We start from the raw sequence: 8,276 nt of genomic DNA on the forward strand, positions 1-8,276 counted from the left end.
CTGTAGTCATTTTTGATCACTGTTGTAAATTGTGAAGCAAGCATGGCTAGGAACGCAGAGGCTGCTTTGGCTGTTGGTTCTACCCTGCTCAGCTTTCCAACACAGCAGAGGTCCCTTTACCACCCCAACTCTGGAAAGCAGTTGGCCCATGACACCACCAAGTAACTTGCAGCATGCTGCCCACAAACCCCATTCAAGTGTGCTGTAGCAAGATCTCCTGAAAAAGCCAGAGCCATTTGTGCCATCAACATGAACCAGAAATCTGTCTCTTAAAGGAACCACACAGGTTTTGCTGCTAATGATGAGCCAGGAGAAGTCAGGAAGTCTTCTCTTAAAGGAGCCAAAGTAGCCTCGCCTCTGCTCACCACCAGCAAATGGAGCCTATCTGAAAATATATGGCTACCAAGAAGCTCCAACTGAATCCTATTTTTAAGTGTCTTGAAGCCATTTTTAAGCTTACTTAGTCTTTATGTGGATTTTTTTTGCCAAATGTTTGAGGTACCATTTGTAAATGGAGACAGTGCTATAGTTTCCTGGCTGCCTAGACCAAAACAATCACATAGAAATTGTATTAATTACAACACTGTTTGGCTAATGGCTCAGGTGTATTCCTATCTAGTTCTTACATCTTAAATTAACCCATTTTTAAAAATATTTTAGAACGAGGCTCGTGGATGGTTACCTCTTGCTTCTACATGCAACTTCCCTGACTCTGCCTTCTTTTTTCTGCATTCAGTTTAGTTTTCGTGCCTAGATATATTCTGCTCTTCCATAGGCAAATTAGCTTCTTTATTAACCAGTAGTAATAAAACATAATCATAGTATAGAGAGCGGAATCCCACATCTTACTTTACTTAATATTTTTGCATCAATGTTCATGAAAGAGACTTGTTTGTAATTTTTCTTTTTTTGTTATTGCATTGAATTTCATGTCTTAAAATATTCCTCAGTGCTCGCTTCAGCAACACATATACTAAAATTGGAACGATACAGAGAAGATTAGCATGGCCCCTGTGCAAGGATGACACGCAAATTTGTGAAGCGTTTTATATTTTTAAAAAATTTATAAACTTAATGAGGGCATGGCTTGCAGTGTGGCAGGCGTCACATCTGATGCTCACGTCCTGACTAATGAACTAAGGCTCATTGCTCAAAGGTATTTATTACAGTACCAGGAGCCAATTCCATGTGAGCAGTTGGTTACAGCACTGTGCGATATCAAACAGGCTTATACACAGTTTGGAGGAAAGCGTCCCTTTGGTGTTTCTCTGCTGTACATTGGCAGAGTGACCCAAGTGGAAATTACGGGGGATGGAAAGCCACGTGTACCGGGAACAACGGTGCTGCAGCCGTGTCAATGCTGAAACAAGACTACAAAGAAGGAGAGATGACTCTGAAGTCGGCGCTCGCTCTCGCTATCAAGGTGCTAAATAAGACCATGGATGTTAGTGAACTGTCAGCTGGGAAAGTGGAAATCGCCACACTAACAAGAGAGAATGGAAAGACCGTGATCAGAGTCATCAAGTAGAAGGAAGTAGAACAGTTGATCAAAAAACCTAAGGAGGAAGAAGCTAAAGCTGAGCGGGAGAAGAAGGAAAAAGAACAGAAAGAAAAGGATAAATAAACAAAATCACGTATTTTATAACTTCTTAGAGGCACCAATTCAGTTAGGTGTTGTCCTGGCCTTCTACCCTGGAAAGGTTTTTTTTTTTTTTTTTTTTTTTTTTTTTGTTGTTGTTGTTATTTTTTTCTTCTTTAACTTGCCCATCAGGAAAACGGAACATTACATACTGAATTGGGTCCTTGTCATATCTGTCCAGTTGGATGCATTATTGTAATGATGGACATCTTTACAGACATCTTAATCTTAACACATAATTTTTTGAAATAAAATTTAGAAAGATTGGTTATGGTGAAAAAAATATTCCTTCATCTGTTTATTTTTTTTCTTGGATTTCTTTCCATTTTTAAGGGATTTGTTAATTTCATCCTTTTTTGTTTTGATTTCTGTAGGAGAATTTTCATATCCTCTTTAAGGACCTCTGTGATAATCATTAACTTGGTTTTAAGATCATTTTCTGAGGCTTCTCCTGTGATGGAATATGCAGGGTTTGCTGTAGTGGGATAGCTGGTCTCTGGTGATGACCTATTTCCCTGACTGTTGCTATTTGTGTTTTTACACTTATTTTAAGCTTCTGGATTTGGACTGATTATAGGTCTAGGTGATAATTACTCCATTTGTCTTTGTTAGATGGATGTTTACTTCTTTACTTTCTGTTTCTTCTCTAGTATTCTGGTTCCTATAGCCTGTGATTGAGGACAGTGTCTCCACCCACATTGGGGACTGGACTTCTGATGAGCTGGATGGTCTTTGGTCCAGCAGGGGGTGCTGCCCAAGTTTGGGGCTGAAGTTCTGGCTATGTACATTGCCTCTGATCTGGCTGGGAGTCTTCTGAGGTTCATATACTATCCTGGCTTCTGTTGGGGAAGGAGGTTTCTGCCTGGTTTTCAGGTAATTGACTCCGTGCATATCTAAATTTCATTTCAAAGTAAAATTAAAGAGAAAAGTACATTTATAGTAAGATAAAGATGTTTGGAAATAAATTTTAGGAAATATATTTTTTTTTACTTATTCACTAAGAAAAAGAGCACAATTGAAAAGAAAAATACCCTAACGAATGGAAAGACATGTGTGTTCTTAAGTTTGAATATATTACTGTTAAGATGTAAATATTCTTTAATTTGTTCTACAGATTATTTTAGTCTATTTCATATTTCAGCTGTGCTTTTTGGAAATGCAAAGCTAACCCTAAGTGAGTTAATATAAACAATCATCAATATAAAATATAATGATGCTCTACTATTTGCTATACCATGAGTAAATCTTGAAAACCCGTGAGAGAGCACAGATACAAAATACCAGATATGTAGTTTTAGTATGGACTGTCCAAAAATAAAAAGCTTTATTAATTGTCCCCATGTATTGAGAAAAAAAGAAAATATAAATAATAATTTATCATTATTGAAATTATTAGTTCAAAAATAATTCTTTTCAGTTATGAAAACATCTGGAATCAAATAATTATGTCTATTGTTCAAATCTGTTCATGTAGTAAAAGTTACAAAATTTAAAATTTTAAAGTATGAATTTCATGAAATATGTCTCTCTACATTTAGATGAATTAATTCATAAATTAGTTGATTCACTGCACCATTTTGTTAATCCTATGGCTGGAGCTCCTTGCTTCATCAAATCTTTCATCAAGTACAGTCAATAAAAATCTCAAGTCTTTATGATACACGTGCTTACCAATGTCAGTATATTCTGCCTCTAGTAGGAGCAGGATAAATTATCACATTTAATTTCATCAGAAAATGATAATGTAAAATTTTGAGATAATTTTTTGAGTCTTATTAGTATTTTTGTCCTTGTTTTCTCCCTACCATCTGTCTGTCTGTCTATCTATCTATCTATCTATCTATCTATCTATCTATCTATCTATCTATCATAGCTCTCTCTATATATAAACATATGCTTATATATATACACACATATATATCATGAATTCTTATGAATATTTTGCTATAACACTTTATTTTTACTAGTTTGATGATCCCCATTAAATGTACCTTCAGAATCATTTATGAACCAAATTACAGGACAAAATATCAACGTATTATTCATGTCATGACATTTGGAAATTCTGAGTACAGATAGAGTTCTTTGATAGATTATGTTTATTTTCTGACAGTGGTGATGTATTAACCTGTCATTGAAGCAAGTAGGTAGCTTTGAACTCTTTCATGTCATCAAATAACTAATTTATGTGTCAAGTAACTTGTCAAATGTCAGAGGTTCTTCTGGACAATTCAGAGTCAAAATGCATTGTCTAGTTAGATGATAGCATACTAAGCTTTTATATAACTTTTTGTAGATTAATATGAACTATTATGGTGCATCTATCTAAGAAGAAATTCTAGATCAACAAGCTTTCCCACCCAGTTTCTTTGCATGTCTTAGAGATGAAAAATAGAAGAAAATGTTAAGTCAATTTGAGCAATTTATAAATATAGTAAGACAAATTAGTTGCAAGGAATTTTCTCCCTTCTTAATAAATGCTTTTTTTTATAAACATGGAGTCTTTTGCTTGTGAATTTGTTTACATTTGTTTAGTTCTACAGTTCTACAGTGATACAGAAGTAGAAATGAAAGATTTTTGTAGCCAATGTGAGCACAAATAATAGAGTAAGTACACATTACTTCTTTGAATAGATGTTTAAATTTAGATTAGACAATAGAAATAACTAATGTTTAGTTATTTCTAATGCTGAAATCTCTTCACTTCGTGTGTCTGTGTGCGTTTGTGTGTGGGTATGTATGTGTGTTGGTCAAAAGACAATTGAGGGTATCTTTTGACAAAAACTACCCACCTGTTTATTGAGAAAGGACATATGCCTTAGAACTCACTAAGTAGGTTAGGCTGGCATGCCATCAGCACTGCTAATTACATGTGAACTGTATTGACAGCTTCAAGGTTACAGCAGATACAGAGGGTCCATAGAAGTAGTGCAAAGTCACCCAGATAGCATGAAAAAGTTAAAACTGAAATTTAGCATACTTTTATAGATGACATTTTAACTGTTATAGAATGTTAGAGTTTAATTAAGAGGTAAAGAAAGAAACTAGAAGATTTACTACTTTCTAGTTTGGTGAAAGAATAGGAGAAATATTTGGCAGAAAGTGCTAGTTTTATTGAATTTCCATAGTTATCAACTCTTAGGCAGCAGCTCCAATTTTACTAAAAGTATTCAGTTATTTGGAATCACTGTCAGGTATGCAGAACATTTGATCAAGAACAGCCTCAGGTATTAACCTAGATCACAAGACATAAATAGTAGAACATACCTTCACTGCTACACAAGTGCTTACTGAGGTGCCCTGCTTGGGGATTCCACCATTCAAATCTTTCAAATATTTATGAGAAATTCTTTGGCAAATATATTCAATTTCTTTTTTTCCCTTTCCTTTCTTTCTTTTTTCTCTTGAGATGGGGTTTCTCTGAAACTTTGTATAAACATTACAAACCTAAAAGCAACTTTATCAAACAAGTGACCAGAGGGCAGATGTTCAATGAATGCTCTTGTAGGAAACACCTAGCTAAGTGAGAGTTTTGGGACAGGAGAATGGAAACAGAGGCGGAGATCAGGGGAGTTGTGCTTAATGAGCAGGGTCTCAGTTTTTTAAGGTGAAAACAGATTGTGCACAAAAATGTAAATAAATTTGATTTTAGAAAACTATATACTTGGAAATGGTTAGGTGGAAATGGTTAATGATAGGTAGTTAATACAACTAAAATTCATAAAGAAGGGAGAGAAAGGAATGAAAGTAAGCGTCAGTCTCCTGAGTAAACTGTGCTCACCTTCCAGCCATCAAGCCTCCTTCTAGATGAATCTCTTCTTGGATTATCTCCAGAGGCTTAGAATGTTAGAATGAACATATATTTGTCATCTAAACTTGGGATTACTGAAGAGTGCAGGTGTGTGATTCTAAGACCACCAGTGTTGGGAGCAGTGAGACCCCAGATCCTGAATTTCTTGTAATCCCCTGATCTGAGTGCCTACAGCTGCTCTGAGCATGAGACCTTCAGGAGTTCCTGATGGCAGGAGAGTGGTTTCTGGTGGGTTCGGCTGGGGCGTGGCTATCTCTATATAATCTGCCCCTTAACATAATAAAGGGGGCATTCTTGGGGGATTCAAGGATGACCCGTGCCGCTGTCTCTCTGTCTGTGTGTGTCTGTGTTTTTTAACTTCCAGCCCCTTGCCGGGAGCTCAGTAACTGGGTAATAGTGCACCGAGTGCAGACACGGGGGCGCCGTGTGTGGCACACCAGTTTAAGCCAGAATTGTTCTCTGAATAACAAAGCCTCAGTGATCTTTTAAAAACATCAGAATATCTTCTGCTGAAAATCCACAACAGTCTCTCGTTCCATGTGTAGCCCAAAGGTTTCATTTTGGATAGTCTGATTCAGATGATTGTAATGTAGATGCCCGAGCTAACTAACTAATGAGAAGATAGGTGGTATTGTTTTATTTTCTTCATAATGAAATTCTATCCACTTATTCTAATATCTGTCATGGAGTAATGAAGTAATAAGTTTACTGGAGTGTGGTGGTTTGGAATAAAATGGCCCCCAAAGGGAGTGGCACCATGAGGAGTTGTGTCTTTGTTGGAATAGGTGTGGTCTTGTTGGAGGAATTGTACATTGTAAAATCCTAAATCTTGTGTTCAAGGAGATAAACAGATTAAAAATGGAATAATTACTTCAAGGCAAGTTCCACCCAGCTAAATTTCCAACTTGTGAAAGGGAACAGTTTAGAGCCAGGTGTGGTGATGCATACCTTTAATCCCAACCCTCAGAAGGTAGAAGAGGGCAGATCTCTGAGACTGAGGCCAGTCTGGTCTACAGAACAAGTTCCAGAGCAGCCAACTTTAGGGAGTGAAGCAAATCGTCTTAAAATAGTAAGCTGGTAAATATGTAGTTGAACAAGAGGGCCATGTTCTGGTCCCAGCAAGTAGCAAAATTTAGCAGTTTCAGCACATGGTTCTAACTTTAGATGAGGATAGAGGAAAAGGGTTATGGAATTTGCCCCTAGGAGTAAAGAAAGCTGATGAGGCCAGGCATGCATCAGGTGTGTTCCTGAATCAAGGCCTAGAGAGGACATTGTATGAAGCTGTAAAGTTGAGGCCTGGATTAACTTGGAGACCCCAAGATTTTGGAGATGTCAGAGTACTGGAAAACTCCTGAGTAAGGATGCTAACAGGGAGTGAAGAGAGAAGTCTGTTGCAGTCAGCAAATCTTAAGGAGCTGGATATCTGAAGAGTGTTTTGACATCAGACATGGAGATGCAGAGTTTAGAGTTTACTCAGCTGGTTTTTGTTCTTGCTTTGGTCCAGTATTTTCTCACTATGCTTCTTTCCCTTCATTTTGAAATGAGAATGTATATTCTATGTCACTATATGTTATAAACATATAGTTTGCTTATTGCTTTTGATTTTATAGACAATTATAGTTAAGAGATGAAGGTGTAAGTCAGAAAACAATCCCACACAAGTTTGAAATTATGATTAATAAAACGGTTATTTATTTAAAGGAAAAACTTACAGATCACTGTCCTAGAGAACAGCCCTCTGCATGACCAGGAAGAGTCTAGTAGCTGGAAGCAGAGTCCGAAGCAAGAGAGAGAGAGCTCACAGCTACTGCTGCTTTTTAAAACCAAAGAGACCATGCCCAAGTGGGCTGGTATCTTAAAGGTTATTAGCTGAAGGAACAGAAGGAGCTCCCAGAGCAAAGAGATTCAGTGAATCTCAGAAGAGACTTTAAACTTTAGATTTTAAAGTAAGTTTGAGACTGTTATAGACTATGAGGTCTTCAAAGTTGTACTGAATGCATTTTTGCATTATAATATGGTTACAAGCTTTTAGGGGCTAGAGACTGGAATGTGGTGGCAGGAAAGAAGATGACCCTCAAAGGCTACTTCTCTAGTCCCATGTCTGATAATAATTGGCTGAACCTCTGAACTGTGAGTCTCCCCAGTTAAATGTTGCTGTGGTCATAGTGTCTCCTCATACCAATAGAATCCCTAACTAAGACAAGGAGACAAGGAACATTTTTAAAAGTCTAATTTTTTATTTAACAATAGGAAAAGTCTAATAATGTGCAAAAAAAATTTGAGGAATTGTATTCTGGAATACTATTTTTTCTTTTCAATTGTACTGATGAATGGTTTAAAGTAACCTGAAAATGTTTGTACTCAAAGATAAATATGAGAACACTGAGATCATGTCTGTGTACTGGTGTAACATATCAGAAAAGTGAACAAAATATTTGAATAGTTTCTTTGTCTGCTACTAAATATTCAATTTTTTTGCTGGCATTTCCTCAATGAAACCAATATTCTTTTAGGCTGGTTTATGCTTAAAATTGATCCAACATCTGCCATATTTTATAATTAATCAATGATTATTGCCTTTACTTTGGGGGCTGTGTGAGATGGCAATGAAAAGAATTTCATGAAGGCCTCAACATTATGTGCATATGCAAGTTCTTGCCTCATTTCATCTTTAACTTAGCTTAAGGAAAGAAGAACCCATGCTCTTCTCTGAAAGCCACAGTCTTAGAGGATAGGTGGCATCTGATGCAGCATCATAAATCAGTAAAAAAAATTTAAATTCTGTTGCATTAAAAACAAATTATGATTAGTGTTTTTATTTTGTTT

At 36.4% G+C, this 8,276-nt stretch overlaps 1 non-coding gene and 1 pseudogene across 1 annotated transcript; both read left to right on the plus strand.

Annotated features, from left to right (window-relative positions):
- The first annotated feature begins 949 nt into the window (after window positions 1-949).
- Window positions 950-1,056, plus strand: LOC119820188. The gene has a single exon (XR_005286440.1). It is a non-coding gene; the product is annotated as a U6 spliceosomal RNA (small nuclear RNA).
- Window positions 1,057-1,064: 8 nt separating this feature from the next.
- On the plus strand, window positions 1,065-1,624 carry LOC119819514 (annotated as a pseudogene).
- Window positions 1,625-8,276: the final 6,652 nt, after the last annotated feature.

This window comes from Arvicola amphibius, chromosome 7, assembly GCF_903992535.2.
Source record: "Arvicola amphibius chromosome 7, mArvAmp1.2, whole genome shotgun sequence".
Lineage (NCBI taxonomy): Eukaryota > Metazoa > Chordata > Mammalia > Rodentia > Cricetidae > Arvicola > Arvicola amphibius.